Source organism: Scyliorhinus torazame, chromosome 5 (assembly GCF_047496885.1).
Source record: "Scyliorhinus torazame isolate Kashiwa2021f chromosome 5, sScyTor2.1, whole genome shotgun sequence".
In the NCBI taxonomy this organism is placed as follows: domain Eukaryota; kingdom Metazoa; phylum Chordata; class Chondrichthyes; order Carcharhiniformes; family Scyliorhinidae; genus Scyliorhinus; species Scyliorhinus torazame.
Genome location: NC_092711.1, coordinates 241476603 through 241501740, shown reverse-complemented (window position 1 = coordinate 241501740; position 25138 = coordinate 241476603). Strand labels below are relative to the sequence as shown.

General features: G+C 49.5%; 1 pseudogene; it reads right to left on the bottom strand.

Moving 5' to 3' along the window:
- Window positions 1-25138, bottom strand: part of LOC140418111 (small glutamine-rich tetratricopeptide repeat-containing protein beta-like) — a 198205-nt pseudogene that overhangs the window by 66233 nt on the left and 106834 nt on the right.

The following is a 25138-nucleotide window of genomic DNA, read 5'->3' as shown; positions in this document are numbered from 1 at the left end:
AGCGCCGCAGAACTCTTGTTGCTCCGAGCCCCATAACAAACGGCCACCTTCCGACGCCATCTTGCTTTGAGCTTTCCTTCCTTGCCGCTGCTCCAGAGGATCCTCCGTAATCTGGCCGCTATCCTCTCCCTTTTCCATGCGTGTCCAGGGGGATTCCCTTCTGGTTTACCGCACAGTGTTTTTGGCCGTTTAAATTGCCGTTGGGGCTCCTATTAAGAGCCCAAAAGTCCGTTCCAACGGGAGATGCCGAAACGTGCGACTCAGCTGGTCATTGCCGCACCCGGAAGTCAGAATTAACAGGCAAACTGAGATTGAACACACCACAAACTGCACATGAAGTGGCAAACACAAGCAAGATATATCCCATAAATTTCTTAGAAACCCTCCCAGACTACAGTGATCACAGTGAGTCATAAATAAATCTTTCACAGTCTATCTTCCTCATGAGCACCGTAAGAAGTCTTACAACACCAGGTTAAAGTCCAACAGGTTTGTTTCGAATCACTGGCTTTCAGAGCACAGCTCGTTCCTCAGGTGAATGAAGAGGCGGGTTCCAGAAACATATGTGGACAAAGTTAAAGATCCAAGACGATACTTTGAATGCAAATCTTTGCAGGTAATTAAATCCAAATATCCCTCCGAGCCGAGGTGAATCCCAGGGCCTTATGGGCACTGACCGGGAGGAGGGGGCGATGGGTGCCAAACCGGACCCGTCCGATGGAGTAGTGGCAGTGGCCACCAGTGACCTGCAGTCAGCAGCCAGAACATGTTGGGACAGTTGTGCATGTGCAGCTGGCAACTACGCTGGGGTCCTTTGGCCCCAGAGCCTCCAGAGGACGACTGCTACGGGCATCGAAGGCCACGGAACACTGTAAGCAGAAGGCAGCCTCCACCTCTGATGTGCATCTAGGAAACACCTAGATGTAGCGGTAGAGCAAGGAAGGCTAAGCACATTGAGGATCACTGAGTGAGCACTGAGTGAGGTGGTAAGGAGGGGGAAGGGTGCTGTGGGGGGAGGGGGTGGTGGAGACAATGTGGGCAACACCATCAGAAGAGTCAGGAGTGGAGGACACTCATGTGTGATACATAACAAATCTTTCACCACAACCAATATGACGCCTCTGGCATTTTCTTCTGCAATGTGTGCCAACCTCCAAACACTTGTCTCATCGACCCAAACATAGAACATAGAACATAAAACATGCAGTGCAAAAGGAGGCCATTCGGCCCATCGAGTCTTCACTGACGCACTTTAAGCCCTCACTTCCACCCTACCCCCTCCTAACATTTCTTTTGGACACCAAGGGCAATTTGGCATGTCCAATCCACCTAACCTGCGGGGGTCCTGGACCCTCGCCATGCCCCCCCCCCACACTCCCAGCACACCACGTGCAGGTGATGGGTGTGAGTGAGCACTCAGCAGTCAGACAGAAGTCAGACTATGGCATAGATTGAGGAGCACCAGTGCTTAGCTCTCTGCAGGTTATCATCACCCCTGTGGCCTGGATAATGGCCCGCTTGCTGACAGTGCCAAAACAGTCCCATCCCTCTGGATTGATGTAACGCAGACCCTGGAAGGGTGGGAAATAGGGGGAGGGCGGAGAAGGGGAGCCATAGTGGTGATGGACTATGCCACGTCCTACATGAAGCGGGCGATGATGAGGGCCTCCCTGGCGCTCCGAGCTTGCCGGATCCTCGCTGCAGCCGCCTGTCCACCAGCCTCTAGCTGGTTCTTCTGTTCCTCCATGAGATCGTCCTCCAGCTCCTGTTGGTCCGGTGCCTCGCCTTCTTTATCCTCCTCTTCCTCGGAGGTGGTCACATGTTCCCTATCCCCAACCTCCAGCACATCGTTCCGCTGCTGTGCTAGGTTGTGAAGGGCACAGCAGACCACCACAAAGTGGGCGACCCTCAGGGAGGTGTACTGCAGGGCACCATCATAGTAGTCAAGGCATCGGAATGGCCTGTTGAGCAGACTAATGCGCCACTAAATGACAGACCGGGTGGCCGCATAGGTCTCGGTGTACCAGGTCTCCACCTCGGTACTGGCGTCACTAGCCAGGTCCTCATGGGTACTCCTTATCCCCCAAGAGCCAACCGGCCATCCTGGGGTGGACCTTAAAGAGGCCAGGGATGTCTGACTGCCCCAGAATGTAGCAGTCATGCACACTCCCTGGGAAGCATACACACCTCGTGCATGATATCAAGGTGTTGGTCGCACACGAGTTAGATGTTCAAGGAGTGGAACCCCTTCCTGTTGAGGTAGGCACTCCCTGATGGCCCAGTCAGCGCAATGTGACATGCGTGCAATCTATCAGCCCCTGGACTTCGGGTATCCCGTCGATGGCGGAGAATCCAGCTGACCGGGCATCTTGTTGGGCTTGGTCCATGTCGAGGTTTATAGAGTGACGTTTTACAATAATAGGTTACTATAGGTTTCTATAGTTTCTGCTTGGGCAAACAGGACATCTATGACCTGTCAGATGCACCCGTGGGCTGTAGCTTGAGAAATGCCACACAAGAACCCGCTTGAGCTCTGGAATGATTCTGAGGCAGAGAAGCTCAGGGCTGCAGTGACCTGAATGGCAACCGAGAGTGGGTGTCCTCCTCCATGTGGTGCCAAGTCCGTAAGGACAAATTAAATAACACAATAATCTTTATTGTCACAAGTAGGTTTACATTAACACTGCAATGAAGTTACTGTGAAAAGCCCCTCGTCGCCACTAGTATGGACCAGGGTTTAGAGAACACCAAAGCATATCATGGAGTTCACCTGATCCAGAACTTTAAATAGATTATGGTTATGAGGAGCACAAGGGCCCACTTTCCAGGTGTGATGCAACAGAGATCTTAAGTATTTTTAAACAAAACCATGTTTCTTCTATGAATCCAGTTAACATTTTATAAACACACAGTAAACATCTTATCAACTACCAACACAAATACCCCCCAAAGATACAGTACTCTATAGGTAACCCTTAATAACTTTCCTAACAACATCCATAAGCCAAACACCCTTGTTTCCTACAAAAACAGTAGGTTTGCATTCCTTACAGAAACAGGTATTACATTGATATTATCAAGTGAAGTGGAGACACTCTTTAGCATGCAGAGAGAGAGACCAAAATACTTGGTTTGAATTCAGCTCCCCAACTGTAAACAAAACTAAAACTCAGAGCCCAAAACAGCTTCCAGCTCAAAATGAAAGTAAAAATCAGAGCCAGAGCCAAGCTCAGAGACATCACTGCAGTCACTTGAGAAGACAAACATTTCTTAAAGTGATATTCCCATGAGCCAACATTCCAGCGCCTGTTCGGGTACACAGAGGGAGAATTCAGAATGTCCAAATTACCTAACAGCACGTCTTTCAGGACTTGTGGGATGAAACCGGGGCACCCGGTGGAAACCCACGCAGACACAGGGAGAAGGTGCAGACTCCACACAGACAGTGACCTAAGCTGGTAATCAAACCTGGGAGCCTGGCGCTGTGAAGCAATAGTGCTAACCACTGTGCTACCTGCCGCAGATGTGCTTGTTGAGGGGAAGCCCCTTGTGGCAGGCGCTGCCCATCATTTGGTTGAAAGACCATCGACACTTGTACACCATGGGCCGTCGCAGGCCTCCCCCTCCGGGTCTCGTCCTGGCCTAATGGGCGGCCAGGTCCTCAGGTTGTGGGTCGGGATTTTGCACATGGGTCACCACCTAGAGTCTTTGCTTCAGGTCGACGCCGCTGCTGCCACCGCCTTCTCCGGCGCCTGGCCACCCAGCCTACCAGCAGCACCACTCGGGCAAGTTCTGCATGGTCCAAAATATCTGCTGCACCGTTCAATATCTGGAAGGAATTGGAAGAGGATGGGAGATGGAGGATGTCTTCCCCTCCAGGGCACTCCATTCCCCTATTGCTCCCCCCTTTTCCCCCCAACCTGGCACACCCTGCCCACACACACCTGGCAGCAGCAGGGGCCCCCGCTCACCAGACCCCACAGCCTGCACCCCAGACACCCGCGCATAACGTTACCTGGACCAAGCGTGTGTCCCCTCACCATTGCACTCACCGATCATCTGGCCCCGGGGCTGGGGCTCAGCCCCTGGGACTTCGGATGTTGGCTGCTGCGTCTGTGGTGTTGCCTTCCGCAGTGTTCAGGAACAGTGTCCAGGCACCATGGTCTGATTGAGATGCGAGGCAATAACTCCCACATGCCACATGGCCCGCCCACCCACGGGAATCCACTTGTGATGTGTGAAGAGCTCACTTAATCGCGATTGCCAATTCCCTATTAACAAAAGCCTTCAGCCGCACTGCCAGAGGGCTCCGCGGTCAATTGGAGTTATGGATTGTCGGTGGGGCAGATAGGATGAGACGAGGGTTGCCCCTGGAGTGGGGTTTGGACCCATCTGCCGTTGGACCCCCTCCTCCCAGCTCTGGTACACCCACACTCCCATGGCAGCCCAACCCCAACTGAGGCTGGACTACTTGCTGGGGAGGCTGTTGGATCACGGTAGGCCGTTGGAGATGGGTGGCTCACATTAATTGTATGGAAATCAATCTTAAGTGGTGATTATTGGTTTCTCGCCACGCAATGGCGGGATCTCGATTTTGCCTATGAAACGGGCCGGTTGCATTGCAAATGGTTTGGCACCGGGCACCGTTCTCATTTTTGGCCTCTGCCGCCATTTACTGGCCTCGTCGCGCTTTCGCTCGAGCACAACGAGGCCACTGAATCACGCCCAACATTTCCCCACAAGATGAAACATGTTCCCAGAATCTACTCTGTCAAAGACACTCAGAATCTTATAAATTTAATAAGATCACCTTTCATTCTTTAAACTCCAATAAGTGCAGATGCAACTTTCCTCACAACATAACCTCTTCATCCCTGCAATTAGCCTAGTGAACCTACTCTGAAGTGCTTCAAATCAAAATATACCCCTCCTTAAGTAAGGGGCCCAAAACTGTACACAAGACTCCAGACGCAGTCTCACCAATGCCTTGTGCAGCTGTAGAAAGACTCATCTACTTTTAAACCCCAACGCCCTTGCAATGAAGGTCAACATTCAATTTGCCTTCTTGATACTTGCTGCACCGGCATGCCTATCTTTTGTGATTTTTGGACTAGGACACCCAGATCTGTTTCTATTATTTCTACCAAAGTGGGTAAGCCCATATTTTCTTACATTAAATTCCATTTTTGACCACTCATTTAAACTATCGATATCCGTTTGCAGACTCTTTGCATCATACTCGAAATTTGCATTCCTACTTATCTTTTTATCATCAATTAGGCCATAATATAATCTGCCCTTTCATCCAAATTATTACTATCGACCGTAACTAGTTGGGGCCCCAGGACTGATCCATGCAGCACTCCACTAGTTACAGTTTGTCAACCTGAAAATGACCCATTTATCCCAATTCTCCGTTTCCTATTAATTTGTCAATCCTTAATCCATGCTAACATATCCTCCCCAACTTCGGGAGCTCTTATCTTGTGCAGTAACTTTTTATGTGACAGCTTATTGAATGTCTATTTTTGAAATCCAAACACACTACATCAACTGGTTTCCCTTATTACAATCCAATGAGGATGGTTGTCTCAGGCCGAACTGATGCCAGGAGAGAGGTGGTAACTTACCCTTGCAGCTCGGAGGGGGTCGTTGGTCTTCTTCCGATACTGGATGCTGGTCCTCCTGGTCATGCTGCCCGTACTGACAGCCGCTGCCACTGCCTCCCAGAATTGGTGGCCCTGCTACTGGCCCTCCAACCCCCTCTGGGAAACAGGATGCCCCATCTCTCATTCACAGCGTTGATAAGCCTGCCCAGGTCAGCATTGCCAAAGCGAGGAACAGGTCTGCGTGCCGCCATGCTTGTTGTGTTGACAGTGAGTGAGTGGTGAGGTAGTGTTTAAAAGCAGCTCCCCCTTTTTAGCGACAAATCTGGTAAATCAAACCGTGAGACAGCCAGTAATGGTGATTCGCTCGTGGGGGGCTCATTTCCGGTACTAAGTGCCGTTAAATAGGGGCCACAATCTCACCAATCACAACCGTCGAGAAACACCCCGCCAATTGTGCCAAAAATGACATTTTAAAATGTTTCTGTTAATTTGCGCCCAGGTCCAGGGGAATTCTCAGCCTTTAGTCCCATTACTTTTTCTAATACCTTTTTGTGGTGGCTCAAGGTTCTAACAGGTAGTAGTAATGAATTCTCTGTTTATGAGAGTAACTGGGGCAGGATTAGTGGAGTTCTGATGTCACATCCGGACTGAATCAACGACCATTGAGGAGTTAGCACCGGCGCAAGTGGAACGCATTCGATTCCAATGAGAAACGATGCTGGGTTCAGCGGATTCGCGATTGACACTCTGGAGGCTCACAAGCTGCAACCACTTACACACCACTCCCCACATACACCCCAGCCAAAAGATAGCAGCGAGAAGAGAGACACTCCATTTTACAGACACCGAGCTTGAGACGCTGCTGGATGCCGTGGAGGAGAGGTGGTCCTCCCTGTACCCTGGCCAGCCAACTGTCGCCGTTTGCCGTGCCTGGGCACAGGTGCCAGAGGCCATCAGCAACACTGTCCAGAACAGCAAGCCGTGCTGTCAGAAACTCCGCGGTCTCCTCAGGGCAGCCAGTGTGAGTAGGCAGCACTGTACCCCGGCACTAACCCCCATCTCACACACCCGTAACCCCAACCCCTCCACCCGAAGGGTGACAGAACACCTGCCCTGCATCACCGATACCGGCCGCCATGGCCAGATGCCCTGGCTACTGAAGCTTTCCCTGGGCTGCATGCATCAGACAGTTGGACACTGTGCATTTTCTGTACCCCCCCTCCCCACACAACCAGGAGAAGAGGAGGAGGCTGGCCATAACCGGCAGGAGTGGGAGAAGGCTGGAGGGGCACTGCCAGACCTGCGGCCCCTCACCATGGCAGAGCAGAGGGCACTGGACATGGTTGGCGGGCCCGAGGAATGGGCAGTCGTCGAGGTGGAGATCGGCGTCGGGTGAGGAAGTGAGACGCCGCTGAGATGCGGTTCTCCATGCCACCCCCCCAACCACACCATCCCCACACCCCCGCTCCACCATCAGCACCACTACCACCACCCCTACTCTCCCCCCCCCCCTCTCCCAAACACCCCCCTCTTCAACACCCCCCCCCACCACCCCCAATCCTGGCCTGCAGTCTAACCATACGTCTTGTGTCTTGCAGGACCTGCTGGTGATGGGGCAGGCCCTTCTGGTGTCCCCCCTCCCTGACAGACACAGTCAGAGCCCCAGGTGTTGACCAGTGATGATGACACTGACACGACGGGAGCCATCAACCCGAAATCCAGCACACCCCAGAGCTCAAGTCCAAGGATGACATGTCACAGCTCTCTCCAACACCCTCCAACATCCCAGAGACACGCAACTCGGTTGGGCACTTAAGTGAGAAGGCTCCTGGGGCACCATCTTGTGCGCACCACACACATGCTCCAGTACTGCAAATGAGGGTAGAAATTCCCGAGGATGGTCGGAGGGCGGGTCGATCCAGACTGGTTTGGGCTTCTGGAACAGAAAGTCCCATCGATTGTGGAGGTGCAGTCGCAGAGCCAGGGACTACATTAGGGGTTTTCGGCGAGCATCGTCCCTCTTAGCAGAATGTTCCTGAGGGCCCACCAATCCCGCAGGGTTATTCTCATCTGCAGTTTGTTCCTGGATCAATGATGAGCTGTCCTTGAGTCTTATAGATCCCCTTTATCCCTGCTCCACCACTGGAGCACTGGTGCTGGCAGCCGGCTCCAACTGCTCTGAGATTGAGATTGTGGTTCCCCGGCTTCTCATGTGGCCTAAGTGTTTCCTCACTGTCTTGCCACCCAAGTCCACTACATATGAAACTGGCCCTGACTTGGACACGATCTGGTCTGGTAACCATAGTGGGCCAAAGTTTCTGTTAAGGACCAGATCACCAACTGATATGTCACCTTTTTGCGACGTTTGTCGTTTCTTCTCGCAGGCTTGCCGTGCCTCTACCCTTCCCCCCCCAATTTGGGAAGATCAAGACCAAGCCACTTAAACGATAACCCATCAATTCTGCCAATGTGATGCCCATAGTCGCATGGGGGGATCGTATTGTAAGACAAAAGAAAATAAACCAGAAACAGTACATCAATTATGCAAATGATGGCTTGGTTTCTATCAGACAGAGTCCTGAAACATCACCACTGTGCAGCACAGGGCTTATCTGTGATCAGACAGCAGAAGTCCAGCATAACTGAAAGAGCATAAGAACATAAGGTCAGCTGGTCCACTTGTTGATAGCTGCCTTGAACGTTTGCACAGCTCTCTCCGCTAACCCATTTAAGGCAGGGTCGTCCTGGTGTGGTGAATAACAAAATGGTGAAAGTCCTCACCATTGTCCGACACTATTACTTCAGGGAGGCCATGTGTGGCAAACACCAGCTGCAAGGCCTCTACTGTGGCCTATTTTACGGGAGCACGTAAACTCTGACCAATGAGGGATCAGCGCGAGTCCCGAGTTCTTGCCAGTGAATCTGGGAAACCTGCTGCTCCCTCATTGGTTGGGGTTTACGCGGTTCCGCAAATAGGCCAGTCACATGGACCACGCAGGCATGCCCTTAAAGGCACTGTGTTACTACATTTTTCCCTTGTGATTGTGACTGTTTTATGTTCCTCTCCCAATTGCCTCTTGACTTCTGACAATTCTTAGGATGTCTTCTATTGGTGGCGGTGGAAGAGAAGAGGGCAATGAGTGAAATCATAGAACCATAGAATTTACAGTGCAGAAGGAGACCACCCGGGCCATCGAGTCCACACCAGCCCCTGGAAAGAGCTCCCCACCCAAGCCCACACCTCCACCCTATCCCCGCAACCCAGAACCCGACCCAACCCAACCTTTTTTGAACACTAAGGGCAATTTATCAGGGACAATCCACCTAACCTGCACATCTTTGGACTGTGGGAGGAAACCGGAGCACCTGGAGGAAACCCACGCAGACACGGGGAGAAAGTGCGAACTCCGCACAGACAGTGACTCAAGCCGGGAATCGAACCTGGGACCCTGGAGCTGTGAAGCAACTGTGCTCACCACTGTGCTACCGTGATTTAAGTTCTGATGGAAGCTCATTGATCTGCAACTTTAACTCTGTTTCACTGCAGGTGCTGCCAGATCTGCTGAATATTTCTAGCTTTTTCTGTTTTTACTTCAAATTTCAAGTGTCCACAGCTATTTTGTGTATGAATCCAGTATATAGGTAATTATGTAATTACACCAAATCTCAGATTGCAAAATGGATCAAAAAGATTAAAATATGCTGGGATTATTAATCACAAAAAGATTTAGAATATAAAAGTAACTAATTATTACTGCAATTTAGCCCTTATTCAAAATATTGTGCTCAGAACTGGGAAATTTACATTAGGAAGATTAATCTGATATCTCATTGCCCTCTTCTCTCCCACCGCCACCAGAGAAGACATCCTAAGAATAGTCAGAAATCAAAAGGCAATGTAGAGAGGAATATAAAACACCGTTATTAAGGGACTGGCCAAAAGGATTATATTCCCTGACGTTGAGTAGGTTAAGGTTTATCTGTTTGAGATGTTTAACATAATGAAATGCATTAACAAGTAGACAGGAATGATGTTTCCCTCTCAATGGGTGATCTGGAACAAGGAAACATTGTTGGTAATTTTCATATTGAGCACAATCAGAGGAGAGTTTCAGGTAGGCTGTCCATTATGCACTGTGCCAAATTTTGCTTTCCATGCCAGGTTTATATTTGTGCCTAAGGTCTAAATTAGCTCCATTAATTTAAAAATTGAGCCAAACAAGAGAATGCCGAAAAAGCTCAAAATAATTTTGAGAATGTGGAATGGACTGCACCAGATATAAATACCAATACCAAATGTGGACTTGGAAAACATGAAAGAAATAGAGAATTGGAATTAACAACATAAACTGCCTTGGCCTAATCAAGAAATGTGTTGAGCAGATTTCAGGCAGCCAACAGGAGGGAGGGCTTCTTTATAAAATAAATTGCAGGAGACTCCGATATTCAATGGATGGACCAATAGTCTGATGGTAATACCTCCAATATTTTGCAATGTCGCTTATTGTAGGTCTTTTTGGAGGGTGCTGATAGATATTTTCCATTTGATAATTTTGTCACTGAAATTTTGTTTGTATGAATGTGAAGTTTGTTTTTTGATGATGGGATTTTCACATTAAACACAGTCAGAAAAGAGGCAGTTACAGGTTGGCTGCCCAATATAAACCACATGGGTACCCTCAGCTGAGGCCCACAGCTTCAATACTAATCTTGCAGCCTCTGCACACAGGCTTCATTATCTCAGTCAGACCAACTATTATATAGCAACTATTTCATTAATACAGAACAAATGAATATAGAATACGTTTTTTGCTATTAAAGCAAAAAACATAAATATTGTCACTAGTAGACCCTTTGCATTCTCGGTCTCCTACCTTTTGGCTCATCCCTATGCATTAACAATAAAATCACAGTATTTCAAGTGAGTTTTCATGAAGGTCATTTACTTACTGAGTAGCTTGGAGTCAAGATCATGATCTTCCTTGCATTGCAGCTCACTGACGGTTCAGATACGATTCCTTAAATAATAAAAGGCTGCCATGCGTATCTGCACCTTTCATTACATGCGTCAGCCTTTTCTGACCTGCTGAATAACTTAATGCAGTCTAGAGTCTATGGCACAGTTATGATCTTGAGCTTCATATAAGCTTTGGGAATGATGTGCCTTTTGGTCGCCCATGGAGGCAAAATATATTTTAGATAATTAGTGGGTTTAGCACCGTGTTTAATCTGCCCAAATAATCACTGTCCTGAAAATGTACTTTTCCGCACGTGGATTGAATAATTAAGAATGTAACATTCAATGCCTTTCTAGTATTTACAATTATATTTGACAATGTTGTTTGGAACAGCACGAGAGAAAATAAACCTGATATAAATGGACCTTCGTGAATTGGTTAATTTGTTCTGAAATTCGTACCTTTAAGCAGTGAGAGTCAGGCAACGGATCCATCTTCTCCAGCCTACCAATGCACATCTGAGCAGCACTGATTACTCTTCATGTGTGCTTTACTGTATGGAAAGAGCTCTACTTTTTCCATGGTTAATTCTTAATGTTTTAAGGGAATAGAGGGGGTGAGGGTGCGTGTGGGGCCGCAGGGTGTGCGGTGGGGGGGGGAGGGGGGGGGCATGAATTGTGGTGATAGTACATATTCCTTAAAATTAATTATGTTTTCATATAAGGTTTGAAATGTCTCAGATGGTCTAATGTACCCTGTGACAATTTTAAATTGCAGCTTTGATATATCGCAGTTGTTGCAAACTTGATGTAGAACACAGTCTGTTGAGGTGGTTGAATCTCACATCAGGTAAACACAAATTCAATTACAACTTGGGACTCACTGCTGATTTGTGCTGTTGCTTTTCACTCCAATCTGAGCCTGAAGCATCAATGCAAAATTTTCGAGTAAATCAGCAGAATCTTGATGGATGTACGCTAAAATCCTGAGAAAGATTGATAGGATAATAGCTACTGGGGGATTAAACAACTTGCAAAAAAAAACCCAATGCAATCCACCTTCTAGTCACAGGTGGGGCAGCACTGAAAAGAATCTCTCCAAAACAGCGAACGTGAAGAAGAGCTGTAACTAAGAAAAACAACTCGGGTGCAGTAATTATGAGCAGCAGCTTTGAATGATTAAATCATAATTAAGCAAATTATACACATAATTCTGGCAGCAACCACAAAACATTTTCCCTACACTTACGATTGCATTCAACAAAGCCAAATTGCTTTAGATTACAACTCAGATGGACTATCTGTACAATACTAGCATTTAGGGAATGTTCAAAAAACGTTGTGAGGAAAAACCCAGCATTTACAGACCAGTCAGCTTAACATCAGTGGTGGGCAAACTTCAAGAAAGTTATTCAGGAAAAAAATGAGCTGTCACTTGGAAAAATTAGGATTGATTAAGAGGAGCCAACATGGATTTCTAAAGGGAAATCGTGTTTAACGAACTTGCCTGTTTGAAGAGGTAACAAAAAGGGTCGATGAGGGTAATGCTGTTGATATGGCTTACGTGGACTTTAAAAGGCATTCAATACAGTACCACACAACAGACATTTGAGAAAAGCTACAGCTCATGGAATAATAGGTACAGTAGCAATGTGGATATAAAATTGGCAGAATAATAGGTAGCAGAGAGTAATGGTCAATGGATATTTTTCAGGCTGGCGGAAGGTTTGTCCCAGGGGTCGGTATTGACACCCTTATTTTTCCCTGATATATATTAATGATATAGATATTGGTCAATTTCAAATTTCAAATTTTACAAATGGTACAAAGCTTGGAAGTATTGTAAACTGAGGGGGACAGTGTAGAACTTCAAAAGGACATAGACAAGTTGGTCGAGTGGGCAGATAGGTGACAGAGGATTTGGATTTGTTTATTGTCACAGTGAAAAGTATTGTTCTGTGTGCAGCTCAGACTGATCATTCCGTATGTGAAAAGAAAATGCATAATAGGGCAAACATAAAATACATAATGTAAATACATAGACACAGTCATCGGGTGAAGTATACAGGAGTGTAGTGCTGCTTGGTAGAGAAGATATGTGAAGAGATCAGATCTGTCCATTAGAGGGTCGTTTAGGAGTCCGGTAACAGCGGGGAAGGAGCTGTTTTTGAATTTGATCGTGTGTGTTCTCAGACTTTTGTATCTCCTGCCCGAAGAAGTTAGAAAAGTGAGTAAGGCAGAGCACAGGGCAGGACAAGCGGTGGCCAGGACCGAAGCGGCGGCCAGGACCGAAGCGGCGGCCAGGACCGAAGCGGCGGCCAGGACCGAAGCGGCGGCCAGGACCGAAGCGGCAGCCAGGACCGAAGCGGCGGCCAGGACCGAAGCGGGGGCCGAACCTGCAGGGCGGAAGGAACGGAGGAGCGACCGCCACCCCCCCAGCCCCCCCCCCCCCCCCCCCCCCCACCCCCACGCATGGCAGCAGAGCACAGGGCAGGACAAGCAGTGGCCAGGACCGAAGCGGTGGCCAGGACTGAAGCGGCAGCCAGGACCGAAGCGGCGGCCAGGACCGAAGCGGCGGCCAGGACCTAAGCGGCGGCCAGGACCGAAGCGGCGGCCAGGACCGAAGCGGCGGCCAGGACCGAAGCGGGGGCCGAACCTGCAGGGAGGAAGGAACGGAGGAGCGACCGACACCGCCCCCCCCTCCCCCCAGCAAGAGAGCGCAGGGTGCGACGAGCGGCGGCCCGGACCGAGCAGCGGGGACAGCAGCGGGGAACGAAGCGGGGACCGTCCGACCGACCCCCCCCCCCCCCCCCCCCCCCCGCCCCGGCGGCGACCACCACGAGGCAGGAACAAAGAGGGACTCCAGACCAGAAGCCACTCTCTCTCTCTCTCGACCTGGGTGAGTGAGGGAAAAGGAAGGAAAAAAGAACTTTTGCAAATACAAAACTCTGAAAAGAAAACTTTTAAAATTTAAAAAACGTTTTGCACTATTCTTGTTCTCACCCAAAACAAGTTCACCTGAGAAGAATTTTATAAAAGAGGGGGAAAATAAAGTGGTAAAGGAGAGAAGGGAGGGGAGAAGAAAAGGGAAGGGGGGGGGGAGGGAGAAAATAAATAAATAAATAAATAAATAAGGAGGGGGAAGGAAAAAAAAAGGGGGAAAAAATGCCAGAAGGGAGCCAAAGCAGAGCGAGAATGGGCATCAAAGGCAGACGGCGCAATGGGCAAGCCAGTTCAGACGAGCCAATCAGCGAGCAAAGCGGCAGAACGGAAGTATCGCCGCACCAAAAAGAGCTGGGCAGACAGGTGCAGTCTCCCCCGGGGCCAGGGGCGAGCTGGAACTGGAAGGCAGCCTTTGCCGATGCGCTGAGGGAACATCAGCAGGTAAACAAGGTAGAGGCTAGGGCAGACATAGAGGCCGCAGTGCAGGCAGCAATGGCCAAGGCTCTGGGGGAGGTGCAGCAGGTCCTGGACAGGGCAGAGGAGAAATTGGACGCCCAAGGGAAGAAACTGGAAGCCCAAGAGGCGGCCATCAAGGAGCTGGAGAAAGCAGCGACTGACATGAGTGACCGGATCATGGTCCTGGAGAGGGAGGTGGCGAGACTGGGCACAACACAGGGGAGCCTGAAGGGCAAGAGTGGACGACCAGGAAAACCGCTCGAGGAGGCAAAATGTCAGGATAGTGGGCCTACCAGAGGGGATCGAGGGTAGAAACACCACAACATACGTGGCCGAGATGCTGGGCAACTTAGTGGGGAAGAAAACCTTTCCCAGCCCACCAGAAATGGACAGAGCACACCGGTCGCTGCGCCCGAAGCCCAAAGCAGGGGAACACCCGAGAGCAGTTATAGCTAAACGGCACCGATACCAAGATAGGGAAACAATCCTACGCTGGGCCAGGAAAAACAGAATCTGTAAATGGGAAGGACATGCCATTAGAATTTACGAGGACATTGGGGCAGACCTAGCCAGGAGACGGGCCGAGTTTAATAGAGCGAAAGCAGCTCTTCACAAGAGCAACGTGCGTTTTGGTATGCTGTACCCAGCGAAACTCTGGGTCACATACCAAGAAAGAGAATACTTCTTTACAGCCCCTGCCGAAGCAAACAAGTTTGTCGAGGAACACGGGCTGGAAAACCACCAGCGAAGGTAGAAATGAGGGGCCCCTGGAAGGGGGCAACAACACGCCGACGGGGGGGGAGGGGAGGGATGAGGCAATGCCAGGCCCCCCTGCCACGGCGAGCGCACCTTGAACTAAGAACAGATCACTGCCCGAAGGACCGCTTCAGGTGGGAGGCCAGGCCCCAGCACGAGGGAATGAGAGTAGCAGAGAAGGGAGAGCAAGCAAGAGGAGTGCAGGGTAGGATAGGGGAAGAGCGGGCAGAAAACCGTAGAGGCCCGGCAGGGGAGAAGTCCCAGAGGGGGGCCACTGTACTAGCGGGAAAGCTAGCGCCGGGGGCATGCAACAAAGCAGGGCTGCAGCGCGCCGCCGACGGGGGGAAGGCGCAGGCTGGGGGGGGGGGGGGCACTCAATAGAGACGGGAGAGCAAACTGGGACAGTAACAGGGGAAAGAAGGACAAAGGAGGGGTACAAGGGAGAGGGGGGAAAGGGGAGAGACCAGGAGGGGGGGGGGGGCACAGGGAAGGAGAGACCGGGGAGGGGCGATGCAGGGAAGGAGAGACAAACAGGGCTAGAAAAGGAATTGGGCTACAAAATGCCACAACCAAGGGCTTGAAACAAGGAATCGCTGCAAGCACCCACCCAGTACGGTCTCTGGGCGAAGGGAGACCCCAGAGTGCAGGAGACTACCCGCATGGCTGACGCACAGTGGGCGGCCATGTCGGGTGCCCCCGGGACAAAGGGAAACCCTGGAGCGCAGGGACCCGACCGCATGGAGAGCAGTGACAGCGGCCATCCTGGACAGCCCCCTAACAAAGGGAAACCCCGGAGGGCAAGGGTGTGTCCACCAGGTAAGTATGGTTAATCCCACAGGAGCGAGGGGGCAGAAGCCCCCCACCAGGATAGTCACCTGGACCGTAAGGGGACTCAACGGCCCAGTGAAGAGATCCAGAGTCCTCACCCACCTAAGAAATATGAGGGCCGACATAATCTTCCTCCAAGAGACACACCTGAAAGAGCAGGACCGACTGCGGGTAAGAAAGGGCTGGGTGGGACAAACCTACCATTCCTGCTATGGAACAAGGGCCGGGCGGTGGCGATATTGATCGGCAAGAGGACGATGTTTAGGGCGACATAGACGGTTATGGACCCGGGGGCACGGTATATCATGGTCAGCGGGGCCTTGGATGGGGCACCGGTAGTACTAGTTAACGTGTACGCACCCAACTGGGACGACACGAGCTTCATCAAGAAGACCATGGTAGAAATCCCTGACATAGCGACGCATCGACTAATCATGGGGGGGGGACTTCAACTGTGTACAGGACCCAAAGACAGACAGATCAAACCCCAAAATGGGGAAGGGAACGCAGTCACTTTATGGAGCAGATGGGAGCGGTGGATCCCTGGAGGTTCGCCCACCCGGGGGAGAAGGAATTCTCCTTCTCCTCCCCAGTACACAACGTATACACCAGAATTGACTTCTTTGTTGTAGGGAAAATGGTGCTTCCGGGGATAGACAAGGTGGAATACTCTGCAATTGTGATATCAGACCACGCTCCACACTACATGGACGTGAGGCTGGAGACAGGCAGGGCCCAATGCCCCACATGGTGGTTGGACGTCGCCTTACTAGCGGACAAGGCCTTCAACGAAAGGTTATCACGGGCCATTGCAGAGTACACAGAGAACAACCAAAACGGGGAGGTCTCATCCTCCACGTTCTGGGAAGCACTAAAGGCCGTACTAAGAGGGGAAATCATCGCTTTCAAAGCGCGAAGAGATAGGGCGGAAAGGGCGGCTAGGCAGCAGCTGGTCGACTCCATATTGGAGGTAGACTGTAAATACTCCGAGGCCCCGACCGTAGAGCTCCTCGCGGAGAGGAAAGAGCTACAAGGAACTTTGACCTGCTCACCACCAGGAAAGCAGTGCACCAACTCCGCCAGGCACGTGGGACCCTATACGAACACGGAGACAAAGCCAGCCGCCTGTTGGCACATCAGCTGAGAAAGCAGGCAGCCACCAGAGGAATTGCACAAATCAGGGATATCAGAGGCACGCTAGAAACAGAACCAGAAAAGATCAACAAAACCTTCAAGGCCTTCTACCAAAGGCTGTACACCTCAGAGCCCCCAATGGGGGAGTCTGGGATGAAATGGTTCCTTGATGGACTGGACATTCCAGTCGTGTGGGAGGGCAAAAAACAGGACTTGGAAGCACCACTAGCACTGGGAGAGATCATGGGCAGCATTAGCTCCATGCAGGTGGGGAAGGCGCCGGGACCCAACGGGTTCCCGGCGGACTTCTCCAAACAAATTGCGACAGGACTGGCCCTGCACCTGCGGGAGATGTTCACAGACTCGCTAGCGAGGGGCACACTGCCACCCACGCTAGCACAGGCCTCAATCTCGCTGATACCTAAGAAAGACAAAGACCCAATGGAATGTAAGTCATACAGACCCATTTCACTGCTGAATGCAGATGCCAAAATACTGGCCAAAATCCTAGCCAAAAGGTTAGAAAACTGTGTACCTGAGGTGGTCGCAGAGGACCAGACGGGCTTTGTCAAAGGTAGACAGCTTACCTCGAACATCAGGCGCCTGCTGAACGTGATAATGACCCCCTCCGGGGAGAGAACCCTCTGGGTTATCGTCTCCCTAGATGCAGAAAAGGCCTTCGACAGAGTCGAATGGAAATACCTCATAGAGATACTGGAGCTGTTTGGGCTTGGAACAGGGTTCACCTCCTGGGTAAAGCTCCTATGCAACATTCCCATGGCGAGCGTACGGACCAACAACACCAACTCCCGATACTTCCAGCTGCACAGGGGCACCAGACAAGGATGCCCACTGTCCCCGCTGCTGTTCGCTCTAGCGATCGAACCATTAGCAATCGCGCTCAGAGCAGCAAAAAGCTGGAGGGGGATCCGAAGGGGAGGGAGAGAGCACAGAGTCTCACTCCATGCAGTTGACCTGCTCCTCTACATTTCGGATCCACAGAGCAGCATGGACGAAATCATCGTGCTCCTGAAAGAGTTTGGCACCTTCTCGGGCTACAAACTCAACATGAGCAAAAGCGAGATCTTCCCGGTACACCCACAAGTAGGTGGGGCAGCCCTAACGGGACTGCCGTTTAAACAAGCCCGACACAAATTCCGCTACCTGGAGATCCAAATAGCCCATGACTGGAAAGGGATCCACAAATGGAACCTCACCAGTCTGACGGAGGAAGCAAAAAAGGACCTGCAAAGATGGAACACACTCGCACTCTCCCTTGCGGGGAGAGTCCAGACGATCAAAATGAACACGCTGCCCAGGTACCTCTTCCTGTTCATATCCACCCCGATCTACATCCCCAAGGCCTTTTTCAAAGCACTAGACAATCTAATCATGGCGTTCGTATGGTGGGGGGGGGGGGGGGGGGGGGGGGGGGCGGTGCTATGATCCCAAAGAAGGTCTTAAATAAACAAAATTGAGCGGGAGGCTAGCCCTCCCAAACCTACAATTCGACCACTGGGCGGCGACGGCCGAGCGAATAAGGGGATGGATCAAGGAGCCAGTAGCCGAGTGGGTGCGTGCGGAAGAGGCCTCCTGCAAGGGGACCTCCCTCCGGGCCCTCGCCACGGTGGCGCTCCCATCCCCACCCAAAAAACACTCCAGCAGCCCAGTGGTAATAGCCACCCTTCAGTCCTGGAACCAACTACGGCAACAATTTGGCCTGACCAGAATATCGGGTAAAGCTCCCATCTGCAACAACCATAGGTTCACGCCAGCGCTGACTGACGTCACCTTCAAAAGGTGGGGACAGGACAGAAGGATACTGACAGTCAGGGACCTATACACGGACGGCAGGATCGCAATACTGGGCGAACTGACAGAGAAATTCCAGCTAGCCAGGGGGAACGAGCTAAGGTACCTGCAACTAAAGAACTTCCTACAAAAGGAGACAGGGACATACCCACAACCTCCACGACAGACACTACTGGAAGAGTTACTGGACGCAAGCATACTAGATAAAGGGAACTGTAGTGACATGTATGACCGACTGGTAGAAGGGGATGACACCGTATTGGACGCAACAAGAATAAAGTGGGAGGAGGACCTTGGGATCGAAATAGGGAGGGGACTCTGGAGCGAAGCCCTGCATAGGGTCTACTCCACCTCCACGTGCGCAAGGCTCAGCCTGACGCAACTAAAACAAGAGCCCGTATGAGTAGGTTCTTCCCGGAGGTGGAGGACAGATGTGAGCGGTGCCAAGGAGGCCCACCCAACCACGCCCACATGTTCTGGTCCTGCCTTCTTTGGGGCAATGTCCAAGGTGGTTGGGGTGAGGGTGGAGCCATGCCCGAAAGTGGCGGTCTTCGGGGTTTCAGACCAGCCAGATCTATTCCTGGGGAGGAGGGCAGATGCCCTTGCCTTTGCCTCCCTGATCGCCCGCCGTCGAATCCTGTTCGGCTGGCGGTCAGCATAGATTATCATAGAATTTACAGTGCAGAAGGAGGCCATTCGGCCCATCGAGTCTGCACCGGCTCTTGGTAAGAGCACTCTACCCAAGGTCAACACCTCCGCACCCTATCCCCATAACCCAGTAACTTCACCCAACACTTAAGGGCAATTTTGGACACAAAGGGCAATTTATCATGGCCAATCCACCTAACCTGCACATCTTTGGACTGTGGGAGGAAACCGGAGCACCCGGAGGAAACCCACGCACACACGTGGAGGATGTGCAGACTCCGCACAGACAGTGACCCAAGCCGGAATCGAACCTGGGACCCTGGAGCTGTGAAGCAATTGTGCTATCCACAATGCTACCGTGCTGCACCACCCAAAGCTGCAGACTGGCTGTCCGACCTCTCGGAATCTCTCCAAATGGAGAAAATCAAATTCGCCATCCGAGGGTCAGACGACGGCTTCCACAGAACGTGGGAGCCATTCACCCAATTGTTCCCGGACCTGTTTGTGGCCAACGAACAAGCAGAAGAATAGCCAGGTAGCCAAGAAACAGGGGAGAGTAGCCAAAGCATGAGAGGGAGAGATAGACTGGGAGAGGGGGGTGGGGACGATGACAGCTAAATCTAAGAGGATGGAAAGGCGAGCCACGGGGGGGGCAGCAGCGGGTAGAGGGAAGAGACGGAACAATAGAGGAGAGCCAGGGAGGGGGAGGGGGGAGGCAGGGAAATGTTAACAAATTTAACGTCCACAGGAACAGAGAAAATGGGGAAGACGGGAGGGCCGCAGAAGCGGAAGTGCGCAGAAGCGGAACGAGACGACAACGGCAGCGAACTCCGTCTGGGCGAAGCAAGGGACGACAACACCACGAACAGATGCCCACTTATGTGTGTAAATAATTTTGCCAAGTGTACAGAGCTGCTGCTGTTGAGCGGGGGCATAATACCGTCCGATGGCCTCTCAGGGAAAATTAAAACGTCAGAAGCAGCAGCGACCTGTAGGGGAGTGGGGGTGAGTGCTCCGTTGGGAGGGTGTGGGAAGACTGAGGTGCGTGGGATCACGTCTAGTCAATTGCTATTGTATATTCTCTTTTTGCACTATGTTAATGTTCACTCTATTTTGCTGTGTTAGGATTATTACTATTTATTATGAAAAACTTTGCAAAACTTTAATTAAAAAAAAAATTTAAAAAAAAGAAAGTCGGGCGGGAGGGGTCTTTGATTATTCTGCCCGCTTTCCCAAGGCAGTGGGATGTGTAGACAGAGTCAATGGATGGGAGGCGGGTTTGTGTGATGGACTGGGCGGTATTCACCACTCTCTGTAGTTTCTTATGGTCTTGGGCCAAGCAGTTGCCATACCAGGCTGTGGCGCAGCCCGATAGGATGCTTTCTATGGTGCAGTTGGTACGAGTCAATATAATAATAATAAAAATTGCTTATTTTGTCACTAGTAGGCTTCAATGAAGTTACTGTGAAAAGCCCCTAGTTTCCACATTCTGGCGCCTGTTCGGGGAGGCCGGTACGGGAATTGAACCCACGCTGCTGGCCTTGTTCAGCATTACAAGCCAGCTATTTAGCCCACTGTGGACATGCCGAATTTCCTTAGTTTCCTGAGAAAGTATATGAGCTGGTGTGTTTTCTTGGTTGTAGCGTCGACATGGGTGGACCAGGATAGATTTTTGGTGTCGTGCACACCTAAAAATTGAAGCTGTCAACCATCTCCACCTCGGCCCCGTTGATGCAGACAGGGGTATGAACAATATGATGAAATTCAATGTGGAAAAGTGTGACGTGCTGCATTTTAGTAAGAAGAATATGGAGAGACAATATAAAACTGTGATGAGTAATCCGCAGCCCAGGGACCACATACAGTCCATCATGGTTCCGAGGGCAGCTCACGGGAGAGTTTGTTGACTGTTGCTCACATAGAGCATTGCTATATTTTGCTGGTTTCCGTCCTGGTATTTTTTTTTCCTCCCAGTATAACTGAAGTGATACGCACGTAACACAAGGGCACTTGAAGTGAGGTGTATGCTGGTTGCACTCAACATTGACTGTGAGAGCCGTGCGCTCCCTCTGCATTCAATCAAACTTACATTTTTTTTGTTTTTACCACTTGAAGTTGATGACAGTTCTATTAATATATGACGAATTAAGCTTTTTCTATAGCTTGTTTTGAAATATTCGCCATGTATTAAATATTTTCAATCTTTTTCAAGGGTCAAGAACATGCTTGAATTCAATCTTGTGGCCCATTGAGATGAAGGAGGGCCACTCATGCGGGCCACTAGCTTAGGTTGCCCATCACTGATATAAAATGATGGGTAACATTCTTAATGGGTTCAGGACAGAGGAACTTGTGGGTATATGTGCATAGATCATTGAAGTTGGCAGGACAGGTGGAAAGAGTAGTTAATAAAGCATAAAGTACCCTGGGCTTTATTAATAGGAGCATAGAGTATAAGAGCAAAGAGGTTATGCTGAACATATACAAGACACTAGTTAGACCCCAGCTGGAATATTGTGTACTGTTCTGGGCACCACACTACAGGAAGGATGTGAACACATTGGTGAGAGTGCAGAAGAGGTTTATAAGAGTAGTTGCAGGGATGAGGAACTTCAGTTATGAGGATAGATTGGAGAGGTTGGGACTCTTCTACTTGGAGAGAAGAAGGCTGAGAGGAAATTTGATTGTGATGTTCAAAATCATGAGAGACTGGACAGAGTCGATAGGGAGAAACTGTTTCAGCTTGGAAAAGGATCAAGAACGAGAGGGCGCAGATTTAAAGTGATTTGCAAAAGAAACAAGTGTGATGTGAGGAAAAAACTTTTCCACACAGTGAATGGTTTGGCTCTGGAATGCACTGCCTGGAAGTGGGTGCAGGCAGATTCAATTGAGGCATTCAAGAGGGCATTTCCCAATAGAAACAATGTGCAGAGGTACGGGGAAAAGGGCAGGGGAATGGCACTGAGTCACTATGCTCATTTAGAGAGCTGATGCAGACACAATGGGGCAAATGGCTTAATTCTGCCTTGTAACAATTCTGTGATTCTGTGCCAGTTTCTTACTAATATTGTCCAATAGTAGTGATGCTTTAGGGACATGATAAAGCACATTTTAAAAATATCTTAGTATTAGGAATAAATATAATCTTTTTATTTCATCCTGCTATGTGATAAAGCAGCTGAAAGTTAATTTAAATACTTTAAAATATAAATATAATGACTTGGTCTTTGGCAGGTGGTGAGGGAACGAACAAGAGGGAATAGCCTACTTAACTTGTCCTCACCAATCTACCTGCACATTACCATTACCATCAAGCCATGGGATCAATCCTAGTTGAATGAGGTGCACAGGAGGGCATGCCTGGAGCAGCTCCAGGCATATACCTAAAAATGAGGTGTCAACATGGTGAAGCTGCAACACAGGACTACTTGAAGCAGTAATAGACAGGTCTAAGCAATCATGCAACCAATGGATCATATCTATGTTTTGAAGGCCTGCCACACCTAGTCGAGAATGGTAGTGGACAATTAAAGAACTAACTTGAGGAGGAGTCTACACAAATATCCTCATTCTCAATGACAGGTAGGCCCAGCACATCAATGTATAAGTCAAAGCAGAAGCATTTTGTAGCCATCTTCAGCCAGAAGTCTCAGTTTACTATCGATCATCAGCTAAGTGATGGGAAGTATTGTCGATAGTGCTATCAAATGGCATTTACTCAGCAATAAACTGCTCACTAATGCTCAGTTTGGATTCCGTCATTGTCACTCAGCTCCTGACCTCATTACATTCTTGGTCCAAGCATGGACAAACGAGCTGAACCCAAGTGGTGAAGTGAGAGCAACTGCCCTTGACATCAAGGCAGCATTTGACCAAGCATGGCAATAAGGAATCCTAGTAAAACTGGAGTCAATTGGAATCAGGGGGGAGCTTCTCTGGTTGGAGTCAAACTGACCACAAAGGTTGAGGCTGTTGGAGGTCAACCACCTTATCCTGGAACATTGCTGCAGGAGTTCCTCAGGGTAGTGTCTTCGGCCCAACCATCTTCAGCTGTTTCATAAATGACCATCCCTCGACCATGAGGTCAGGAGTTGGAATGATCATAAATGATTCCACAATGTTCAGCATTGTTTGCAACTCCTTAGATACTGAAGCAGTCTGTGTGCATCTGCAGTAAGTCCAGGGCAATTGTAGGAATCTACCATGCGGTTTAAGTGTAGTCTCGTATACATTTCAAAACTCAGTCGACTTTAAGTTACACTTCTCGGATGCGAAATAGAAATCTTTTATTGTGTCTATTGATTATAATTGAGAGACTGAAATCTTCTTGTGGTTACAAATCAAATGTTCTCAAAAAGCCCTTGTCAGCAAAAGACTTTAAGAGAAATAATTGGCTTAATGGTTTACAACAAATTTCACTTTCAACATACAGTAACGGTTCTTTGCTCAAAGCAAAACAGCTTGCGCGAACTTCAAGAGTTAGAGTGGAAATATGAAAATATGAAATAAGGATAGCGAGTAGTTAAGTAAAAAATATAGAATGATCCTGGATAGAAAATGGCTTCCCGAACCTCTATGTTTACGGAGAATGTTATCAGTCTGACTCCATCTGTCCCTACTGTGCTGATTGGCTTGGATGGGTTTCAAATGCATTTGGTTGGATGGTTAGTTGTATTTGTAGATATTTGTGCGTGTTGGAATGTGATATATCCTTTTGATCAATTCTAGTTTTCGCTGGTTAATTGCTGACTGTGCTTTTATCTGTATTCTGAACAATGGTGTGTTCATGTAGTCATGGCGACCTTGGGTATGGCTGCATAGCTTTTGCTATTAGAACAATGGTCAGTTTATGATATCAGTAAAATGTTGCATAAGCTTTAGCTAGCTTTTTTGAATGTTTCAGATTCTGTGCTTTGCCACTGCAAATTCTGCAAGCTGTGTGTATTTGTAATCTAAGTTATTCTTGAGGTTGTATGATGAAATCCATTTTAAAATGGATTTTAAACTGGGCTTTAGGATTTACATTAAAATGGCTAAATCAATTACCCTTTTACCTATCAGAAATAGCCAGTTTCCTTCAGCAATATTCACGCCCGGGCTGATAAGTGACAAGTAACATTTATGCCAACAAGAGGGAATCTAACCACCTCCTATTGACATTCAATGCAATTACCATTGCTGAATCTCCCAATGTTAATATTCTGGGGGTTGCCATTGACCAGAAACTGAACTAGTTCAGCCATATAAAAACTGTCGGCTGGGGCCAGAGGGGACATCTATATGACCTGTGGCTCTGAGTTCAGAGTGAGCAGTCAGCAGCATGCGCAGCTGCATGGCTGCCTTGCCAGATGCAGCGATGGTGTTCGTGCCAAACCATCCTGACCCGACAGCCCACCTCCTGGCCACCCTGGCCCGCTACTCCCCCCAGACCTGGCAGAAGCCCCCGGTGAGCAGCACAACTGTCAGCAAACTATGGCGATGTTGGACACTTTCCCTACCCCCTCTCTCTCTCTCAGCAGCCACCACCAAGGTTTCACGATCCTTAAAAGCACAAGTGAACCATGCCATCAGGAACTCGGCCCATCAGAGGAGGAGAATCGCGGAGGCCCTGTAGAATATTGGTTTGGCCCGCTAATGACATGAAAACGGTGTTTACTGTGCGTGCGTTCCGGAACGCATTGGCGCCACTGTCGAGGTGACGGAGAATCATGTTTTGGCGTCAAATCGACGCCTGCCGTGATTTGGGCATCAGAACTGATTCTCCGCCCAATCACTTTCGCGATTTCCTGCCCCTTTTCTTTTACCAACTTATTTACCTCCAACACTAATTTGAGTCATTTGTGTATTTATATTCCCAGAACTCTGATTTTCCAAGGAACATGTGAGCGCCTTATTTTTTTTATTCCAAAGCGTAATTGCAGAGTTGAGGGCAGCAAAGTTGTTAAGAGATTTGGAAGACCCGATAATGGTTTCAAAATGGGAGCACTTGGATTGT